The 23,579-nt window shown below is 37.5% G+C and overlaps 1 protein-coding gene across 9 annotated transcripts in view; it reads left to right on the top strand.

Annotated features, from left to right (window-relative positions):
• The window catches only part of ZFAND6 (zinc finger AN1-type containing 6), a 74,862-nt gene that overhangs the window by 12,759 nt on the left and 38,524 nt on the right, over positions 1-23,579 (top strand). Inside the window, exon 1 of one of the 9 annotated variants that reach the window (XM_067698702.1) lies at positions 16,819-16,839. The exons of the other annotated variants lie outside the window; for them this stretch is intronic. The gene's annotated coding sequence lies outside the window, so the exon portion shown is untranslated. Of the gene's footprint in view, positions 1-16,818; positions 16,840-23,579 lie in introns of those variants that run through there. 9 annotated transcript variants of the gene reach the window in all.

Raw genomic sequence — 23,579 nt, 5'->3', positions numbered from 1 at the left:
TTGCTAGATGTGTCAGAATTTTATACAGATAATCTAAATACTGTATTCATGAGTAGAACAATTGTTTAAGTTTCACCTGAATATTTAAAATTTATGTTGGTGCTTAAATATTTATATCATATTTCTTTTGTTCTGAATTTGAGAAGATGCATTTAATTTTCTTCTTAAGAGATTCATCTTATTGCTGCCAGATAGAGATGAAGGTACTTGTAAATATAACAATTTTAGTGAAAGTCATTCAAATTTGGCTGTAGATTACATTTTGATGGGTACCCCACATAAAGGTTTACCTACTCCTCTAGTACTCTGGTAACATTAGAACCTTGAGAACAGATAATCTTTAATTGTTTCTCTACTGTACTGGTCTCTGGTTGCAGAACTAGGGAGTATCCTTTTTAGTACACTAGTTTCATTCGAAGTGTAGAAGCCAGTTCTCTAGAGGGAGAAGAATCTCTAAATGACCTAATATTGAGGCAAGATAACAATAGTGATAACCCTATTTTATTCTTTTAGAATGGAGAAAAAAAGTGATCTAGAGGGGAGATATTAAATGCATTCAAAGTCTCTATTGTTCATCTCCATTCAAGGGGAATACAGTGATTTTTCATTTTCTTAATGACATAAGGAAAAAGGTTAAGGGGCAGCAAGTTGGTAAAACTTGAAAGAGCCTAGAAACCGTGGCTTAGTAATTACAAGGTCTCTTTGTTCTGTGTAATAGGGGGACTTTACAGTTTTGCAATGTTTTTCCTGTATGGCTTCTTTATAAAAGTAGGTAAATGTTTTAGGAGGGTTTTTTTGTTTTTGTTTTTAAATAACTTAGGAATGCTTATTTATTAACTGATGTGTATATTAACCTGTTTGGCTGAATCTGATTTTCTGCATTTGTATGTCATTAGGAAAAAAAAAGAACTCAAAACATTATTGTGGCTAGTAATGTTATGGTAGAAGGGAACAGATCCATCTATCTCTCTATACCTTTTTTTTCCCCTCCCCAAATAAGCATCTTGGGTACTTCCCCTACTCCCATGTTTTTTTGTTTGTTTGTTTTTTTGGTCAGTACTTGATTTCTTAGCAAAATTTAGCACTACTGACTACTCTTTATTTCTTGAAACTCCTCCCATAAGTTTAATGATATGCCTGGGCTTCCTTCTGTTTGTGATCTCTGTCCTTGCAAATGTTTCCTCTTTACAACCATTAAGTATTGGAATTTTGTAGGATTCTGACCTTAACACTTTTCTCTATATACTTTTTGGGTAATCTCCAGTCCCATATCTTCAGTTAACATCCTGTATATATTAACAATTCTGAGATAGGCATCATGAATAGTTTTTTTGTTTGCACTTGAGACCTCTGTTCACCCAGCTCATGAATATTTCTTCCATACCTGTGTTAAACTCAACAAAGCTAAACTTACCTGCTTATTTTGTCCTCCCCAGCAGCATCCCTCAAGCCCTTTTTTCCCTCCTCTCACAATAAGTGGGTATTACTATCCATGCCAGAACCCAGGTGTCATTCTGATTCTTCCTTTTCTTCATCCCCAGTTAGCCACAACTTCCTATTGATTTTAAACCCATAGTACCTCTAGGATCCATCCTTCTTTTTCTTCACCATCTTAGCACACGTCATGCTGTGGTTTCTCAGATTACTAAAACAGCATCCTGACTGATCTTCACTTCCAGTTTTGGCTCTCTATAATACATTCTTCACTATGCATTCACATATGTCTCTCTGCTTAAAATTCTTTAGTGATTTCTTATTGCCCTTTGAACTTTCTTAACTACCAGCTAATTCTGTGCTAAGTATTCTCTGAGGTTGTCACCAAACAATCTTAAGAGGGGAAGTATTGTTACCTTCATTTAACAAGTGAGATGATTTAATGAGAACCTACTGTATAGCACAGGGAACTCAGTGCTCTGTGGTGACCTAAATGTGAAGGAACTCTAAAAAAGAAGGGGGTATACGTATACGTATAGCTGATTCACTTTGCTGTTATATAGAAACTAACACAACATTGTAAAGTAACTGTACTCCAATAAAAATTAATTAAAAACACAAGTGAGATGATTTAGAAATGCTTGCTGATTTGTCCAGGGTTGCCTTAGCTGGTGAGTGGCTAGCATACTTTGAACTGAAGTTTGCCACATCAGACTCCTTCCTCTTAACCACCCAGCCATGTGCCTTCCTAAGCTAACCCTTACTTACTTCTCCATCTTTTTTCCCCACACCATTCCGAACTATTTGCAGTCCCTCCTTCTAAGACATACTCAAAACTTGTTGCCTGAGGGACTTCCCTGGCCATCCAGTGGTCAGGGCTCTGCGCTTCCACTGCAGGGGGATACAGGTTCGATCGCTGATAGGGAAACTACGATCCCACACGCTGCTCGGTGCGACCTAAAAAACAAAAACTTGTTGCCTGAGCCTAAAGTTGCTTTAAGGAAAACAAACATTTTCAAAGAAGAATTCCTGACAATTTTTTGGAACACTCCAAAAAGATACGACATTTTAGCATCCCTAGAATGTAAGAAGATAAAAGAATGAGACATAGGAAAAATAAAAGTAGTTTTCCATATGGGGTTAGTTTTGAATTTCAAAGCTGTTGAATTCCTCACATTTAATAAAAGCTTGAGACCTAGTTGTGTAAGAGGAAGATTAGGGAAAGTGTGAAAGCACTTTATCTGAGCTATTTGAAATGCTAATGACCTCCTTAAATAGCTGTTAGCCAGGACGTTGTGTTCATTTTTTCATCCAGGTGTATAAAGAATCTACCTGTGAACACAAGTCATATGAGGTACTGAGTAACTTATAGGTAGGGAAGTAGGCTCCATATATTTGTTTATATATCAAGTATATCATCAAAAAAGTTAAATATTGCAGTGAATCTTGCCTAGAAAGAAAATTGAGATAAACTGAGAAATAGTTGACTTGGAATCATTTTCATTTCAGTTATTTTATTTCTTTCCTCTCTCTCTCTCCACCGTCTCCCTCCAACATATTTTAAGGCAAAAGGACCTCCCCTGGACCAAAAAACCCCAAGAACCTTTTAAATCTATAGCTTTTAAAGAAACTTGGTGTTAAAAGAAAAAGAGCAAGTAGATAGAGGTTTTGTAAATATAGGTAAGTAATAGTCTCTTTGAAGGGTTTGATTTCTTAACTATAGTTGGGAATTAATGTAATTATAAATTTTTAATAAAAATCCATGGTTGCCCATTATAAAAACAGAAGTTTTTGTTTTTACCATTAAAGTATTTTAGAAGTGGAAAATGCCATACTACTCTCAAGTTTTAATTTGGTATATTTTACTATCCAGAGTAATCTTTTGCTTTTTTTTAAATAATAAAATCAACTAACAGCTCATTTAATAGATGTTAATTGTTATAATACATTCGTATAATAATAATAAAACAGAAGAAATTTGAAAATAATGTATTACTTAGCTTTGATAAATAAGAATACACAGTTATTTCTCTTAAATGTTTAGATAGTTACTTAAAATATATAATGTACCCCTTCTGAATGAGAACCAAATCTTGATAGCTATAGAACTTTATAAAATACATTCACTTTTAATAGGAAAAATAAGTCTTGGCAGATTAAAGTGGAAACCTACACTGAAAAGGTCTCATTAATTGCCTAAAATAATTGTTACAGTAAGCCAGTTCTTAGCTGTATGCATAGAGGCTAGTTGGTTGTCAAACCCAGTTGACTAGTCAGGTGAGTTTACAAAGTGCTAAAAGACTGGTCCTTCTCTGAAGGATTCCTATCTTATAAGTCAGTATTGTATATTACTGAGTGCCAAATTGTGGTTTGTTAAAAATGATTGCTGTAGGAGACAGAGTCAAGATGGCATACTAGGAGGATGCAGAATTTGTGTCTCCTCACAACTAGGACACCTACCAGGCACTGGTGGGGGACCATGGGCACCTAAGGGGACAGGAGGAACCCCCAGTGACTGGCTTGCAGGATCTTGGTTCCCAGGCCAGAGGTCGGGCCCGAGCTCCTGTGGTGGGAGCTCCAAGTCCAAACAGCTGGACTAACAGAGAACCTCAGACCCCAGGGAATATCAATCGGAGTGAGGCCTCCCAGAGGTCCTCATCTCAGCACCAAGACCCAGTTCTATCCAACTGTCTGCAAACTCCAGTGTTGGACATCTCAGGCCAAACAACCAGTGAGGCAGGAATACAGCACCACCTATTTAAAACAAAAACAAAAGAAACAAAAAAAATTGTCACATACAGTGGAACAAGGTAGAAACCTACAAGACCAAATAAATGAATAAATAGGCAACCTACCTGAAAAAGAATTCAGAGTAATGATAGTAAAGATGATCCAAAATCTGGGAAACAGAATGGAGAAAATACAAGAAACATTTAACAAGGATCTAGGAGAACTAAAGAGCAAACAAACAGTGATGAACAACACAGTTACTGAAATTAAAAATATTCTAGGGCTTCCCTGGTGGCGCAGTGGTTGAGAGTCCGCCTGCTGATGCAGGGGACACGGGTTCATGCCCTGGTTGGGGAAGATCCCACATGCCGCGGAGCGGCTAGGCCCGTGAGCCATGGCCGCTGAGCCTGCGCATTCCGGAGCCTGTGCTCTGCAATGAGAGAGGCCACAACAGTGACAGGCCGGCGTACCGCAAAAAAAAAAAAAAAAAAAAACCAACTCTAGAAGGAATCAATAACAATAACTGAGGCAAAAGACCAGATAAGTGAGCTGGAAGATAAAATGATGGAAATAACTGCCAGGGAGCAGAGTAAAGAAAAATGAGTGAAAATAATTGAGGACAGTCTGAGAGACCCCTGGGACTACATTAAATGCACCAACATTCAAATTATAGGGGTCCCAGAAGAAGAAGAGAAAAAGAGAGGGTCTGAGACAATATTTGAAGAGATTGTAGTCGAAAACTTCCCTAATATGGGAAAGGAAATAGTCAAGTCCAGGAAGCACAGAGAGTACCATACAGGATAAACCCAAAGAGAAACACGCCGAGACACATATTAAAGTATCAAAGATTAAATACAAAGAAAAAATGCTGAAAGCAGCAAGGGAAAAGGAACAAATAACATACAAGGGAATCCCCATAAGGTTAACAGCTGATTTTTCAGCAGAAACTCTGCAAGCCAGAAGGGAATGGCAGGACATATTTAAAGTGATGAAAGGGGAGAACCTACAACCAGGATTACTCTACCCAGCAAGGATCTCACTCCGATTTGACAGAGAAATCAAAGGCTTTACAGACAAGCAAAAACTAAGAGAATTCAGCAACACCAAACCAGCTTTACAACAAATCCTAAAGGAACTTCTTTAAGTGGAAACACAAGAGAAGAAAAAGACCCACAAAAACAAACCCAAATCAGTTAACAAAATGGTAATAGGAGCATACGTATCAATAATCACCTTGAATGTAAATGTATTAAATGCTCCAACCAAAAGACACAGACTGGCTGAATGGATACAGAAACAAGACCCTTATATGCTGTCTACAAGAAACCCACTTCAGACCTAGGGACACATACAGACTGAAAGTGAGGGGATAGAAATTTCCATGCAAATGGAAATCACAAGAAAGCTGGAGTAGCAATACTCATATCCCATATAATAGACTTTAAAATAAAGACTATTAAAACATATAAGGTAGGACAGTACATAATGATTAAGGGATCAATCCAAGAAGAAAACATAACAATTATAAATATTTCTGCCCCCAACACAGGAGCACCTCAATACATAAGGCAAATGCTAACAGCCATAAAAGGAGAAATTGACAGTAACACAATAATAGTAGGGGACTTTAACACCCCACTTAAACCAATAAACAGATCATCCAGACAGAATATAAATAAGGAAACACAAGCTTTAAATGACACAATACACCAGATAGAGTTAATTGATGTTTTTAGGACATTCCACCCAAAAGCAGAAGAATACACTTTCTTCTCAAGTGTTCATGGAACATTGTCCAGGATAGAGACCCATATCTTGGGTCACAAATCAAGCCTTGGTAAATTTAAGAAAACTGAAATCGTATCAAGTATCTTTTCCGACCACAATGCTATGAGACTAGATAATCAGTTACAAGAAAAGAACTATAAAAAATACAGACACATGGAGGCCAAACAATATACTACTAAATAACCAAGAGCTCACTGAAGAAATCAAAGAGGAAATCAAAAAATACCTAGAAACAAATACAATGGAAACACGACGACCCAAAACCTATGGGATGCAGCAAAAGCAATTCTAAGAGGGACGTTCATAGCTATACAATTCTACCTCAAGAAACAAGAAACATCTCAAACAACCTAACTTTACACCTAAAGCAATTAGAGAAAGAAGAACAGAAAAATAACCCCAAACTTAGTGGAAGGAAAGAAATTATAAAGATCAGATCAGAAATGAATGAAAAAGAAATGACGGAAACAGTAGCAAAGAACGATAAAACTAAAAGCTGATTCTTTGAGAAGATAAACAAAATTGGTAAATCATTAGCCAGACTCATCAAGAAAAAAAGAAGACTCAAATCAACAGAATTAGAAATGAGAAAGAACAACCGACACTGCAGAAATACAAAGGATCATGAGAGATTACTACCAGCAACTCTGTGCCAATAAAATGGACAACCTGGAAGAAATGGACAAATTCTTAGAAAAGCACAACCTTCTGAGATGGAACCAGGAAGAAATAGAAACTATAAACAGAGCAATAACAAGCACTGAAATTGAAACTGTGATTAAAAATCTTCCAACACACAAAAGCCCAGGACCAGACGGCTTCACAGGCGAATTCTATCAAACATTTAGAGAAGAGCTAATACCTATTCTTCTCAAACTCTTGCAAAATATAGCGGAGGGAGGAACACTCCCAAACTAATTCTACGAGGTCACCATCACCCTGATGCGAAAACCAGACAAAGATGTCACAAAACAAGAAAACTACAGGCCAGTATCTCTGATGAACATAGGTGAAAAAATCCTCAACAAAATACTAGCAAACAGAATCCAACAGCACATTAAAAGGATCACACACCATGATCAGGTGGGGTTTATCCCAGGAATGCAAGGATTCTTCAATATATGCAAATCAGTCAATGTGATAAACCAGATTAACAAATTGAAGGATAAAAACCATATAATAATCTCAATAGATGCAGAAAAAGCTTTTGACAAAATTCAACACCCATTTATGATAAAAATCTCCAGAAGTAGGCATACTGGGAACCTACCTGAACATAATAAAGGCCATATATGACAAGCCCACAGACAACATCATTCTCAATGGTGAAAAACTGAAACCATTTCCTCTAAGATCAGGAACAAGACAAGGTTGCCCACTCTCACCACTGTTATTCAACATAGTTTTGGAAGTTTTAGCCACAGCAATCAGAGAAGAAAAAAATAAAAGGAATCCAAATTGGAAAAGAAGTAAAACTGTCACTGTTTGCAGATGACACAATACTATACATAGAGTATCCTAAAGATGCTACCAGAAAACTACTAGAGCTAATCAATGAATTTGGTAGAGTAGCAGGATACAAAATTAATGCACAGAAATTTCTTGCATTTCTATACACTAATGATGAAAAATCTGAAAGGGAAATTAAGGAAACACTCCCATTTACCATTGCAACAAAAAGAATAAAATACCTAGGAATAAACCTACCTAAGGAGAAAAAAGACTTGTATGCAGAAAAGTGTAAGACACTGATGAAAGAAATTAAAGATGATACAGACAGATGGAGAGATATACTATGTTCTTGGATTGGAAGAATCAACATTGTGAAGATGACTGTACTACCCAGATTCAATGCAATCCCTATCAAACTACCAATGGCATTTTTCACAGAACTAGAACAAAAAATTGCACAACTTGTATGGAAACACAAAAGACCCTGAATAGCCGACACAGTCTTGAGAAAGAAAAACTGAGTTGGAGGAATCAGGCTCCCGGACTTCAGACTATACTACAAAGCTACAGTAATTAAGACAGTATGGTATAGGCACAAAAGCAGAAATACAGATCAGTGGAACAGGATAGAAAGCCCAGAGATAAAGCCACACACAAATGGTCACCTTATCTTTGATAAAGGAGGCAAGAGTATACAATGGAGAAAAGATAGCCTCTTCAATAAGTGGTGCTGGGAAAATTGGACAGCTACATGTAAAAGAATGAAGCTAGAACACTTCCTAACACCATACATAAAAATAAACTTAAAATGGATTAAAGGCCTAAATGTAAGACCAGACACTATAAAATTCTTAGAGGAAAGCATAGGCAGAGCATGCTGACATAAATCACAGCAAGATCCTTTTTGACCCACCTCCTAGAGAAATGGAAATGAAAACAAAAATAAACAAATGAGACCTAATGAAACTTAAAAGCTTTTGAACAGCCAAGGAAACCATAAAGAAGATGAAAAGACAACCTTCAGAATGGGAGATAATATTTGCATACAAAGCTACTGACAAAAGATTATCCAAAATATACAAGCAGCTCATGCAGCTCAATATCAAAAAGACAGACAGCTCATTCCAAAAATGGGCTGAAGACCTAAACAGATATTTCTCCAAAGAAGATATACAGATTGCCAACAAACACATGAAAGGATACTCAACATCACTAATCATTAGAGAAATGCAAATTAAAACTGCAATGAGGTATCACCTCACACCAGTCAGAATGCCCATCATCAGAAACTCTACAAACAATAAATGCTGGAGAGGGTGTGGAGAAAAGGGAACCCTCTTGCACTGTTGTAAAGTGGTACAGCCACTATGGAGAACAGTATGGAGGTTCCTTAGAAAACTAAAAATAGAACAACCATATGACCCAGCAATTCCGCTACTGGGCATATACCCTGAGAAAATCATAATTCGAAAAGAGTCATGTACCACAGTGTTCAGGCAACACTATTTACAATAGCCAGGACAAGGAAGCAACCTAAGTGTCCATCAACAGTTGAATGGATAAGGGAGATGTGGCACATATATACAATGGAATATTACTCAGCCACAAAAAGAAGTGAAATTGAGTTATTGTAGCGAGGTGGATGGACCTAGAGTCTGTCATACAGAATGAGGTAAGTCAGAAAGAGAAAAAGGAATACCATATGCGAGCACAAATATGTGGAATATAAAAAAAGAAAAATGGCTTTGATGAACCTAAGGGCAGGACAGGAATAAAGACACAGACATAGAGAATGGACTTGAGGACACAGGGAGGGGGAAGGGTAAGCTGGGACGAAGTGAGAGAGTAGCACTGACCTGTATACACTACCAAATGTAAAATAGATACCTAGTGGGAAGCAGCTGCATAGCACAGGAAGATCAGCTCGGTGCTTTGCGACCACCTAGAGGGGTGGGATAGGGAGGGTGGGAGGGAGACGCAAGAGTGAGGGATATGGAGATATGCATATAGCTGATTCACTTTGTTATGCTGCAGAAACTAACAACACCGTAAAGCAATTATACTCCAATAAATATGTTTAAAAAAAATGATTGTTGAAGGTTGTATATGTTTGAGTCTGCCCAGGTGATGCAGTGCTGCTACCAACTTTTTAAAAATTTAATATAATTTTATTTTGGATATAGAGCAAAAGCTTTAATTCTGTTCACCTGGAAAGGGACCACCCCAAAATGGTAAAGCAGGAAGAGTAGTAGAGGGACATGCTCCCTTCCACATTTTCCTGGTTCAGCAGGTTCTATGTAATTTTCCACTTGCCCAGGAAGCTCCAACTTCATGGGATTCTTCAGGTGATGAAGAGGCATGGCAAATACACTCTGTATGTGAGAATGACGCGACTGTGAGCAGTGGTGAACTATCGAAAGCTTCTATGCAGAGAAGTGGTGACAACAATGTTAAAGAGGATTAATTTAATAATTACAACACATATACTGAACATTGTATCAGACAGTTTACCTTTTTTTTAGTTTTAATATTTAAGAGCAGTTTTAGGTTCACAGCAAAATTAAGAGGAAGGTACAGAGATTTCCTGTGTATCACCTGTGTCCCCACACATGCATAGCCTACCCCATTATCAACATTCCTCACTGGAATGGTACATTTGTTAAAAATGATGAACCTGCATTGACACATCATTATCACCCAAAGCTCATAGTTTACTTTAGAGTTCACTCGTTGTTATATATTCTGTAGATTTGGGCAAACATACAAGGAGATGTATGCATCACTATAGTATCATAAGAGTTTTTTCACTGCCCTAAAAATCCTTTATATTCCTCTTGTTTAACCCTTCCCTCTCCTCTTCTGCCCCTGACAACACTGATCTTTTTACTGTCTCCAAAGTTTTACCTTTTTCAGGATGTCATATAGTTGGAAGCACACCATATGTAGCATTTTCAGTTTGGCTTTTTCTCTTAGTAATACGCATTAAGCTTCCTTCATGTCTTTTCATGGCTTGCTATCTTATTTCTTTTTGGCACTGAATAATATTCCATTGTGTGGTTGTACCACAGTGTATTAATCCATTTCCCTACTGAAAGACATCTCAGTTGCTTCAGATACTTAACTCTTCACAGAATATTCCTTTGTCACCTGCCCTAACTGAAGCTTTCCCAAAGACCGCCACTTTCCTGTGGTCTTCTCAAGCGGTGGCTGTTGATTCTTGTTAAAAGGGGAGTGAGGTCTGTGTTTTCTAACTCCCTTTGTCAAACCATTGCTCTTCCAAGCAGAAATCCTGTGATCCTTCTAATATGACTGTTTCTCCTGTCCATTGTCTCATCTATATCATCTTCATGTTTATTGAGGATTTTGGCACCTGATTTAAGTTCTTTTTTCTCCTGTTTAGCCATCCAAGTGACTTTCCACTTCTGTGAATTCAGGGATTTTGGTTTTTTTAATGTATTCTTTTTTTTTTTAATGTATTCTTTTATCCTCAGTGCCTAGAACAGTGGTTGGCACATAAATGTGCTCACTTAATATTTATTGAATCAATAAACTTTTAATAAATTTTTATAAACTTCCTGACTTCTGTCTCCACAGAGCTTTAGCAATCTATTCCAAAGACCAAGCCTGAGACCTTATCGCTGCTTGAAACAATTCCACCCCAGAAATTTTTTTCTGAGTATAGAAGTATAATACATGATAATTACTAAAAATTTAGTAAATAGACAAAAAAAATCGTTCATAATCTAGCTATCTAGAGATGAAAATGGATATTTTGCCTATATCTTTTTTTCCTCTACACATATGTTTTAAAGTTTTTGGAATGAGGAGTCATAATGCAAATACTGTTGAAAACACCCAGATGTTTTATGTGTGTGTAATTTTAGGGTTTATTGTGAAATCTTACCATGTAATTATTCTTTATTCACTCAAAGCATATTAATGCCTGCTCTGTGCTAGGCAGTGTGCCAGTTGCTAAAGATACAACATTAAAGGAAACAGCCCCTGCACTAAAGATGCTTTACATAAATCTCTTAAGTGATGACATCATTGTCAATGGCTCCATAGTGTTCTGTTGTATGAAGTACCATAGTTTGTTTAACCAACCCGCTATCCTTTTTGCTTAGGGAGTAATTTTTTTTACTCTGAGAAACAGTGCTGCCATCAGTATGTCCTTAGGATAAATTCATAGAAGTGGAATCTTGGGTCAAAGTGTACATGCATTTTTAAGTTGTTCTGGGGAAAAGTTGTACTACTTTATATTCTCACCAACAAAGTATGTATTGGGTTGGCCAAAGAGTGCTTTCGGTTTTTTAAGTAAAAATAAAAGACACATTTTTCATTTTCACCAAGAACCTCATTGAACAACATATTTACCCTTTTGTTCCACTGCCTTCTGCCGTTTTTCAGGCAACTTCATAATTCCATCTTCCCAAAACTTTTTATCTTTTTGAGCAAACAACTGTTCCAGGTGCCCTTTACAGTATTCCAAGAAATCGAAATTTTTCCATTAAGAGAATTTTGTAAAGACCTAAATAAATGGAAATCTGAAGGTGCAATGTCTGGTGAATATGGCAGATGAATCAGAACTTACCAGCCAAGCTGTAACAGTTTTTGCCTGGTCATCAGAGAAACATGCAGTCTTGGGTTATCTTGATGGAAGATTATGCGTTTTTTGTTGACTAATTCTGGACACTTTTTGTCGAGTGCTGCTTTCAGTTGGTCTAATTGGGAGCAGTACTTGTTGGAATTAATCGTTTGGTTTTCCAGAAGGAGCTCATTATAGAGGACTCCTTTCCAATCCCACCGTATACACAACATCACCTTCTTTGGATGAAGACCAGCCTTTGGTGTGGTTGGTGGTGGTTCATTTCACTTGTCCCACGATCTCTTCCATTCCACCTTATTGTACAGTATCCACTTTTCTTCGCCTGTCACAATTTAAAAACAACTTTTTCATTACATTTAAGTAGAGAATTGCATGCAGAAATATGGTCAAGAAGGTTTTTTTTGTGGAACTCAAACATCAAAGCAATCAACATAACCAAGCTGGTGCAAATGATTTTCAACGCTTGATTTGGATATTTTGAGTATGTTGGCTATGGTCCTGCGTGGTATAACGTTTATTGTTCTCAATTATGTCTTGATTTGATCACTATCAACTTCAACTGGTCTCCCCGACCGTGGAGCATTGTCCAGCAAGAAGTCTCCAGCACAAAACTTCACAAACCACTTTTGACACATTAGATTAGTTAAAGCACCTTCTCCACACAGTGCACAAATCTTTTTTGGCAATTCAGTTGCATTTTTACCTTTCTTGATATAATAAAGCGTATGCCAAAAATGTTTACACAAAAATTCACCAATTTTGGTAAGTTTTTCTAATGCATGCTGATATGACAGCTGTCACATACAATCTAACAAAATTGTTTCGAATAAGTTAAAGGCAACTAAGTGCTACTAGAGCCATCTTACAGAAAACCCGAATGAACATTTTGGCCAACCCAATAAAAGCTAGTTTAACTGCATAATAAACCAGTAGGTATGTTCATTTTTGAGTGATTGCCAATTTGGTGAGTAAAATTTTTTTCTTTATTGAGGTGTAATTTCCATACCATAAAATTCACCCATTTAATAAGTGTTCAGTAATTTTTAATAAATTTACAGAGTTGTGTAATTACTACCACGCTGCAGTTTTAGAACATTTCCATCACTCCAGAAAGATCCCTTGAGTCTGTTTTTAAACAGGACTCATTTCCATCCCCAGTCCTGGGTATCCAACCAATAGTCTGCTTCTCTATCTCTGTAGATTTGCTCTTTCTCAGCATTTCATATAAATGGGAATCATAAAATACATGGTCTTTTGAGTTTGGCTTCTTTCACCTAGGATGTTTTTGAGGTATATCCGTCTATCATTAGCTTCATCCTTTTCTTTTTTTTTCCCTTCCATATCTATAATTAGCTTGGTCCATTTTTTTCTTTTCTTTTTTCTTCTTTTTTTCCCCCTTTTTTTCCTTTTTTCTTAAGTGGAATTAAACAGCATTTATCCTTTTGTGTCTGGCTCATTTCACTTAGCATGATGTCTTCAGGGTTCATTCATCTTGTAGCATATATGAGAATTTCACTCCTTTGCAAGGCTAAATAATATTCCATTGTATGTATATATGTCACATTTTGTTTATCCATTCATCCATCCATGGACATGGCGTTGTTTCTACCTTTTGGCTATTGTGAGTAATGGTGGTATAAACATTAGTATATAAATATCTGTTCTAGTTCTTGCTTTCAAATCTTTTGGGTATATGCCCAGAAGTGGAATTGCTGGATCATAGCAGTCCTATATTTAGCTTTTTGAGGAACTGCCAAGCTCTTTTCCATAGAGGCTGCACCATTTTACATTCCCACCACCAACGCACGAAGCTTCCAATTACTCCACATCCTTGCCAAAACGTACTGACTTTTTGAGAATAGCCATCTTAATGATATGAAGTGGTATCTCATTCTGGTTTTGATTTGCATTTCTTAATGATTAGTGATATTGAGCCTCTTTTCATGTGCTTATGGTCCATGCTTGGGTGTACCTTCTTCGGGGATATGTCTATTCAAGTCCTTTGCCCATTTTTGGATTAGGTTGTTTGTTGAGTTGTAGGAGTTCTTTATATATTCTAGATATTAATTGCCTATCAGGTAAATCATTTGCAAATATTTTCTCCCATGCTGTGGGTTGTCTTTTTACTCTGTTGATAGTGCCCTTTGATGGACAAAATTTTACAGTTTTGATAATGTCCAAATTATGTTTTTCCTTTTTTTGCTTGTGCTTTCGGTATCATATCCAAGAAATCATTGCCAAATTCAGTGTTTATATCTTTTGCCATATGTTTTCTCCTAGGAGTTTTGTAGTTTTAGCTCTTATGTTTAGGTTTTTGATCCATTTTCAGTTAATTTTTGCATGTGGTATAAGGTAAAGGGTTCAGCTTCATTCTTTTGCGTGGATATCCTATTTTCCTGGCACTGTTCGTTGAAAAGGCTGTCCTTTCTCCATTGAATTGTCTTGGCTTAATCATTTTTTATTGCCAAATAGTATTCATTGTGTAGATATATACCATATTGTATTTATCCATTTACCAACTGATGGACATTTGGATTGTTTCCAGTTTTTGGCTAGTCTGAATAATGCTGCTATGAACATTTATGTGTAAGTTTTTGTGTGGCATACATTTTTGTTTCTCTTAGGTAGAAACCTAAAACTGGAATTAGTGGGTCATGTGATAACTGCATGTTTATAGGAAATGGCTAAACTGTTTTCTTAAGTTTCTGTGTCTTTCACATTCCTACCAAGTAATGCATGAGTGTTTCACTTTACCCTCACCAACATTTAGTATATATAGTAAGTCTTTTTGAATTTAACCATTCTAGTAGATGTGGAATGGCATCTCATTGTGGGGTTAATTTGCATTTCTTAAATGACGAATAACTAATGTTGAATGCTAATCTCCTATTTTTCTGGCTGTAGCCTCCTGTCATTCCAATTCTCGCTCCCTTTTTCCCACCACACTTAGTCTTAAGCTTGATTAAGACATCCACTTTCAACACCTGTTGTTTCGTCTTTTCCTTAGCTTCAGTTCCTTCTTCAATTACTTTTCTTCGCAGTATTCTTAGCTTCTAGTCTTGGAGCAATTCTACTGTTTATATACTCTGCTTTTTTTTTTTTTTTTTTTTGCGATACAAGGGCCTCTCAGTGGTTGTGGCCTCTCCCGTTGCGGAGCACAGGCTCTGGACGCACAGGCTCCGCGGCCATGGCTCACGGGCCCAGCCGCTCCGCGGCATGTGGAATCTTCCCGGACCGGGGCACGAACCCGTGTCCCCTGCATCGGCAGGTGGACTCTCAACCACTGCACCACCAGGGAAGCCCTATATACTCTGCTTTTAAACCTAAGCTGCTGAATGCTACCAGAGAAAGTCACAGAATTTTATGTTTTGATACCATTGTGAATTTTTCTGTAACTTTTTAAAATTTTTTATTTTATTTTATTTTTGGCTGCGTTGCGTCTTCGTTGCTGCGTGCAGGCTTTTCTCCACTTGCACTGAGCGGGAGCTACCCCTTGCTGCAGTTTATGGGCTTCTCGTTGTGGTGGCCTCTCATTGCAGAGCACAGGCTCTAGGCACGCAGGCCTCAGCAGCCGCGGCACATGGGCTCAGTTGTTGTGGCACGCGGGCTCCGGAGTGCAGACTCAGTAGTTGTGGCTCGTGGGCTCCAGAGTGCAGGTTCAGTAGTTGTGGCACACCGGCCCAGTTGCTCCGTGGCATGTGGGATCCTCCCAGACCAGGGTGCGAACCCGTGTCCCCTGCATTGGCAGGCAGATTCCTAACCACTGCGCCACCAGGGAAGCTCTTTCTATAACTTTTTATTTTGATTTAGTTTCATATAGAAGTTGCATAAACATTACAAAGAGCTCCCATTCCCTTTTCCTAGGTTATCAATTGTTACGCTTTGTCCCATCTGCTTTATCATATTCTGTCTTCTGTGTGTGTGTATGTGTGTGTGTGTGTGTGTGTGTGTGTGTACAAATATAGGCATATTTTTTCTGAATCATTTGAGAGTTAAGCTGGAGACTTGGGTTATATAGCTATTAAGTGGTAAAGCAGGGATTTAAATTCAGATCTTTCTTTGGTCTCCCTTGTATCTGGCACGTACTTGGTGCTCTGGGAATGCTTCTTGAATTGACCAGTCACTACAACTCACCTGTTAGAATCTATATCGTGTCTCTTCTTGGGGTTTTAGCATGTATAGGTGCGTGGGCTTTGAAGTCAGACTCCCTGGATTCAAATCCTTGCTTTACCACTTACTAGCTGTTTGACCTGAGCAAGTTCCATAATCTCACGAGGCCTCAGTTCCCTCATTTCTAAAATGGAGGTGATAATATTCCTACTTAAAATTGTGAATATTAGAGGAGACAATGCAGGTAAAGAATTTATCATGGACCCTCTCATTTCTATTCTTATCTTGTCCTGCTACTCTGATTGAGCTACTAGCTTCTCTTAGTTTGTCCTGCCCCATGATTTTTTAACTGACAGAGTTGATGAGACATCTAAGTGAATTTCTAGGCAGTTAGCAAAAAGAGAACTCTGGAGAAAGTTCTAGGCTAGAGTCATACTTGGAAGACATTTACTCAGACCTGCTAGTTAGAGCTTTGAAACTTGAACTTTGTAGATAAAAAGACAAATAGCAGGTGATGAGATATTGAGATACAGGTCCCAGGAGCCATACATCTTTGGACATTCCAGTTTTCAAGTATTTTTTATTGGCTTCTAAACTTTTGAAATATTTCAGAAATATCAACTTTTTGGCATCCATAAAATACAGTCACATACTTGGAAGCAGTACAGAAATTTGAGGTACCCTGATGTTTCTGCCCCTTTTCTACACCCTCTCCAAAGGTACATGTTTTTTTCAATAGAATATTCTATCCTGTTAGATCACACATCCTAGGTTTTGATTCAGAAGATAATGATCATCATAGGTGTGACCCATTTGACAAGTAGGAGGAAAAGAAATCATCAAAGGAATTAATTCCAGAGTAAGATTTCATTAAATGTTATATTGTCTTTTTTTTTTTTAACTGAGCAGTCATTCTTTATTTTTTTTAACATTTTTATTGGAGTATAATTGCTTTACAATGTTTTGTTAGTTTCTGCTGTATAACGAAGTGAATCAGCTGTACATATACATATATCCCCATATCCCCTCCCTCTTGCATCTCCCTCCCACCCTCCCAATCCCACCCCTCTAGGTGGTCACAAAGCACCAAGCTGATCTCCCTGTGCTATGCAGCTGCTTTGCACTAGCTATCTGTTTCACATTTGGTAGTGTATATATGTCCATGCCACTCTCACTTCGTCCCAGCCTACCCTCCTCCCTCCATGTCCTCAAGTCGATTTTCTACATCTACGTCTTTATTTCTGTCCTGTCCCTAGGTTCTTCAGAACCTTTTGTGTGTTTCTTTTTTAGATTCCATATATATGTGTTAGCATACGGTATTTGTTTTTCTCTTTCTGACTTACTTCAGACTTTAGGTCCATCCACCTCACTACAGATAACTCAGTTTCATTTCTTTTTATGGCTGAGTAATATTCCATTGTACACATATGCCACATCTTCTTTATCCATTCATTTGTCGATGGACACTTAGGTTGCTTCCATGTCCTGGCTATTGTAAACAGAGCTGCAATGAACATTGTGGTACATGACTCTTTTTGAATTTATATTGTCTTTTTAGTCAGTAAGATGTCAGTAACTATTCGTTAGTTGCTTTATTTATCAGAGGAAATGGGGCAAGGGGGACATGCACATGAAATCAGAGAAAGTGTAAATGATAATCAGAGAAAATGTAAATGATCACAAGAATCCCTGATGAATTTAGATGTTTAATTGCCAGCTTGTATATGATTAAACTCCAACCATATTTTATTCTTCTAATTTGATAGTTTTCTCAGAATAATTATCCCTTTGAAGGAAATGGGTTACCAGGACCTCTTGTCAGATTCCTTTTACAGAATGAGTTCCATGTAGATAAAATTTTTATAGTGCTGTCTTCCCATGAAAATCAGGAGTAAAATATTTTAGAAAAATAGCACAGAGCCTTGCCAATTTGTCATCAATATCCTTGGTTTGGTTGTCTGTAATAAACAGATTCCGGACTTCCTTGGTGGTCCAGTGGTTAAGGCACTTCCACTGCAGGGGGCATGGGTGTGATCCCTGGTCGGGGAGCTAAGATCCCACGTGCTGCACATCGTGGCCAAAAAAATAGAAGAAAAAAAAAAAAACAGATCCCATTTTTCAATACATGCATACCTTTAATACCTCACTCTGACCGTGAGTGTTAACAGGTGATAAAATTCTAGAATTTAAAATTTTACTGTTTGATAATGAGAAAGCTTATTTCTCAAGTTAAGACCAAATCAGTTGCAGTGATTATTCATTTGACATTTTGGGGTAGAAACTGTTTTATATTTTCAGTACCTTAACTCTTAAAATGAGAATGCTACATAAATTGAGGATGTTTATTAGTAAAGAGAGAACAATATGCTGGTTTGCTGGTTGTGGCCACTTGATTTCACATTTATGGTATATCTTAAGACAAAACAAAAATGTATGAATAACTATAGAAACACAAATATATTTCATACTAACTAGAAATCTTGCGTGTCAGATGAGTCTAAGTGACTGTCAGTTTTTTTAGCAGAGGAAAATGAAACTGAGTGTTTATTAATAGGAAAAGGTAGAATTATTTTGTACTGCAGGTGAAATATTTTTTAATTACCTATTTGTTAGACCTAGCTTCTTAAATAATTAGGATAGATAAAAAGGTTTTAAGTAACATTCACAGTACATAGGTAGCAAGATAATTATACCCTAGAGTGTCTATAAGGTGTTAGCCACAGCTGAGCTTTTTTTTTTTTTCTTTTTTTTTTTCTTTACGCGGGCCTCTCACTGTTGTGGCCTCTCCCGTTGCGGAGCACAGGCTCCGCGGCCGTGGCTCACGGGCCCAGCCGCTCCGTGGCATGTGGGATCTTCGCGGACCGGGGCACGAACCCGTGTCCCCTGCATCGGCAGGCGTACTCTCAACCACTGTGCCACCAGGGAAGCGCCAGCTGAGCATTTTTAAATGATCATAATCCCAGGAGGTCTAATTATTTCATAGTTTACATTTGCTTAATCAGAATATATATTGAATGGTCACTCCATCTTTTTGATGGAAACTTTTATTTCATAGTTGGTTTTAGAAGTTTAGAAAAAGCAAGAAAAGAAACCACGTTAACCACATTAACCACACAAGTTATTCTCTGCAAAATTCACCTTGGAATAATACAGGCATAATGGATATATTGTAACTTCGTTCTATGAAATCAAACTTTTGTACACCTGCCTCATGTGTTACCTTTTTTATTTAAAAAAAAAACAGGGAAAAATTCATACAGTTCTCAGTTCTTTATGAGAAATAGCCATCTTGGTGAAGAAGGGCTTGTTTTGTCTTTTCTGTTAGTATAGGAGGATAGCACTGATGGTGTTCCCATGTGGTTAGGTCCTCACCCTCTGGAAATGATTGAGGCAGAGAGCGTGATGCCAGGGTTTTTTTTTCCTATTAAATACTTATTCATTTTCTCATTGGGGTGCATGTATCTTTTTGAATTAGTGTTTTGGGATGTTTTACATATATATCTATATATATACACACACACCCAGGAGTGGAATTGCTGGGTCATATGTTAGTTCTGTTTTTAGTTTTTGGAGAAACCGCATGTTTTCCACAGTGGCTGCACCAGTTTACACCCCCACCAACAGTGTACGAGGGTTCACGTTTCTCCACATCCTCGCCAACATTTGTTATATGTGTTCTTTTTGAAGATAGCCATTCTGACAGGTGTAAGGTGATATTGTGGTTTTGATTTGCGTTTCCCTGGTGATTAGCGATGTTGAGCATCTTTCCATGTGCCTGTTGGCCGTCTGCATTTCCTCTTTGGCAAAATGTCTATTCAGTTCTTCTGCCCATTTTTTAATCAGGTTGTTTGGTTTTTGATGTTGAGTTGTATAAGCTGTTTATATCGTTTACAAATATTTTCTCCCATTCAGTAGATTGGTCTTTTCATTTTGTCATTAGTTTCCTTTGCTGTGCAAAAGCTTTTAAGTTTAATTAGGTCCCATTTGTATATTTTTGCTTTTATTTCCTTTGTTTTAGGAGATGCATCCAAAAAAATATTGCTCAGATTTATGTCAGACTGTTCTGCCTTTGAGGAAAACTCAGACTTCTTAAACTTGCATATCTCTTGAAATTTTGAATCATACTCTCCTTGGTCTTTGGTTCTGTATGACTTAAAGTCAGGTCCTTGGGACTTTAACTTCCTGGCAGTATATTGAGGCTAATGTTAGAGCTAGTTGGACTTCATCCAGCAGATTTAAGACAAATAAATGAGGAGCTATTATAGGGCCTATTGTTGATGAAGTAGAAACAATTTTCAGCTGAATGCTAAATGGCTTCAAAGAGTATGGTGCCTAGTAATTTATTTTGTGTTTTTTAACTACACATGGAAACAGAAGAGAAAAGCCTGATCTTGGAATGACTGATTTAGGCCTGCCAAACAATTACAGGTATCACTAACATAGGAACTTAAAATTATCGAGGTGATCTCTATGTAATATTGAAACAAGATCAGGGGAGATTCACGTGTTGACTTTTAAGTAGTTTTAAAGCTAATATGCTGCTTTTTTTCTTAATTAAGGGAGACTTGAAAATTACTTAAATTACTGGTGGTTTTTTCAGCATTAGAAGTAGTGAAAATATACAGATAGGATTTTTTTTTTGGCTGAATTGGGTCTTTGTTGCTGAGTGCAGGCTTTCTCTAGTTGCGGCAAGTGGGCTTCTCACCGCGGTGGCTTCTCTTGTTGCGGAGCATGGGCTCTAGGCTCACGGGCTCAGTAGTTGTGGCACACAGGCTTAGTTGCTCTGTGGCATGTGGAATCTTCCCGGACCAGGGCTCGAACCCGTGTCCCCTGCATTGGCAGGCAGATTCTTAACCACTGCGCCATCAGGGAAGCCCGCACATAGGATGTTGTAATGCTGTGAAAAAGAGACTACTTTGATTGTATTTGTATATAGTTTTTATGTTTTAAATGACCTATGGGTTACATTAAATTCCTGAAGAGAATATAGTACAAATTAGAAAGTTTTAAACACAGACTTGTCATCTGGCACACTAATTTTAGATTGTCATAGATTAATCCGCTTCACTATTTAATGGCCTGAAGGAGGAAAGGAGCTAATTTAAACTGGATTAGTGTATTCTACACTGTTAAAGCATTCCCAGATAGATCCTAAAAATTAAAGATGGAAAAGACTGGTAATTTGATTTTTACACAGGTGATTGGATTTCCTATAATTGATATATATAGGGGTTCAGGGTTTGTTTTCGTGATGTGGGTAAATGCAAGTGTTAATCCATTGTATAAACATTTGAGTGCCTAGAACACCTGTTCTATGCAGGTGTGCCAGATACTAGAAATACAGTGGTGAGCAAGACAGATGGCTCCTAAAATTTCGTGTTATTAAAATGTAGTGGGCTGAATTACATGGTCTAAATTTGACCAGGAAAGTGGCTTGTGTATTAACATGTGCTTTGTTTCTAAGTAGTGGTGTTTTTATATTTACTTTTCTCCATATATACATATCTCACTTGCAACAGATAATATTTATCTGCAAGATAACTATTAACTGGGATAAATGCAAGAGGATTTATAGACAAAAAATGGTTTGACGTTTATTGGAAACTTTTAAAAAATCAACTATATATTCTCAGTGAACAGAACATGGTATTTAAAACACCAATTATTCAAATTAACATTTTTATTAGATGGGTAGTAGCAGTTTAATTTATTCAAACTTTTAAATGGTAAGAGTTATGAGAACAAAGGACCACACCTAACTCATTGAGGCTGGATTTGTGTCTTATTTTTTTTGTATCCCTCACAACTCTGCATATAGTCAGTGATGAGTGAATGGGTTCATTGAAGGTGTTTACCCGGGAGTGTTTTATCTTGGCAATTTTGATATAACCATTATACTAATAGAATTGAGAAAAATTGTTTAAATAAAAGGCTACTCTTTTTTTAAAAAAATAGCTGTTGTTTTGAGCATTTCAACTTTGTAGTAAATGAGTAAAAATGTGTCAAATTACAGGGTTTTTTTTTAATACTTTAAGATTCTTTTAAGTTCTCTGAAGAAATCTCTTGGCCTCAAATTACCCAGCTTATTATAAGGTAATCTTTAGGTTTTATATTTGATTACTGGTTACTAAACTCTTCAGGAGAAGGACTTTTGTTTTTAATGAAAGTTCTTATCTGATAAACTCTTCAGGAGTTTGTAGCATACAAATTAGTTTGTAGCATAACTAGTAATTGGACAAAGAAGTGTGGGGAAATTGCTTTTTCTGTATTTTATGAAGAATTAGGAAACATTCAGAGGTGATTCTTGATGAAAGGAATAAGCTATGCTGCCTTTTATTTTTTAAAATAAATTTATTTGTTTCTTTGTTTATTTTTGGCTGCATTGGATCTTTGTTGCTGTGTGCAGACTTTCTCTAGTTGCGGCGAGCAGGGGCTGCTCCTCATTGCGGTGCGTGTGCTTCTCATCGCGGTGGCTTCTCTTGTTGCGGAGCACGGGCTCTAGGCGCGCGGGCTTCAGTAGTTGTAGCTCGCTGGGCCTAGAGCGAAGGCTTAGTAGCTGTGGCGCATGGGCTTGGTTGCTCTGGGGCATGTGTGATCTTCCTGGACCAGGGCTCGAACCCTGGTCCCCTGCACTGGCAGGCAGATTTTTAACCACTGCGCCACCAGGGAAGCCCCAGTAACATGTTATTTGAAAAAGCAGTCCAAGTTGATCTTGTTTAAGGTACCAAATCATTTTCAGGTTTTGGAAATTATATAAGAAGTTGATATGGAGAGAAGGTAAGAAAGGGAAAAGTTTGTTTTTCTGCTTATATCTAAATGAGGATAATTTTTTAGAAAATTATTTTAAAATGTAAAAAATAAAATAATTACTTAGTGGAAAACTGATACTTGGAGAAACTTGAACTCATTAGTTATGTGGCTCATCTTGGTGTAACTCATACTTGTAATATTTATCCTTTACCTAGCATAGGTATAAATCTGAGTAATATTTTGAACCAAAATGACTTTCTCTACTCCATTGTCCTTTCTTCTTCTTCTTCTTCTTTTTTTTTTTTTTTTTGCAGTACGCGGGCCTCTCGCTGTTGTGGCCTCTCCCGCTGTGGAGCACAGGCTCCAGACTCGCAGGCTCAGCGGCCATGGCTCACGGTCCCAGCCGCTCTGCGGCATGTGGGATCTTCCCTGACCGGGGCACGAACCCGTGTCCCCTGTATCGGCAGGCAGACTCTCAACCACTGCACCAGCAGGGGAGCCCTCTTATTATTTTTAAAAAGCAATTTTATTGAGATAAATCTGCATACAATAAAACTTACTCATTTAAAATGTGCAGTTTTAGTTACGAGAGTTGAAAATAGTTGTGTAACCATCACTTTGATCGTGATGTGGAGCATTTCTGTCACACTTTGGAGTTAATCTTGTCTCCTACCCCTGGTCCCTGGATCTGCTTTCTGTCATAGTTGCT

This window comes from Pseudorca crassidens, chromosome 1 (assembly GCF_039906515.1).
Source record: "Pseudorca crassidens isolate mPseCra1 chromosome 1, mPseCra1.hap1, whole genome shotgun sequence".
NCBI lineage: Eukaryota > Metazoa > Chordata > Mammalia > Artiodactyla > Delphinidae > Pseudorca > Pseudorca crassidens.
Note: the sequence above shows the minus strand (reverse complement) of the source record. Positions and strands in the feature narration are given on the sequence as shown.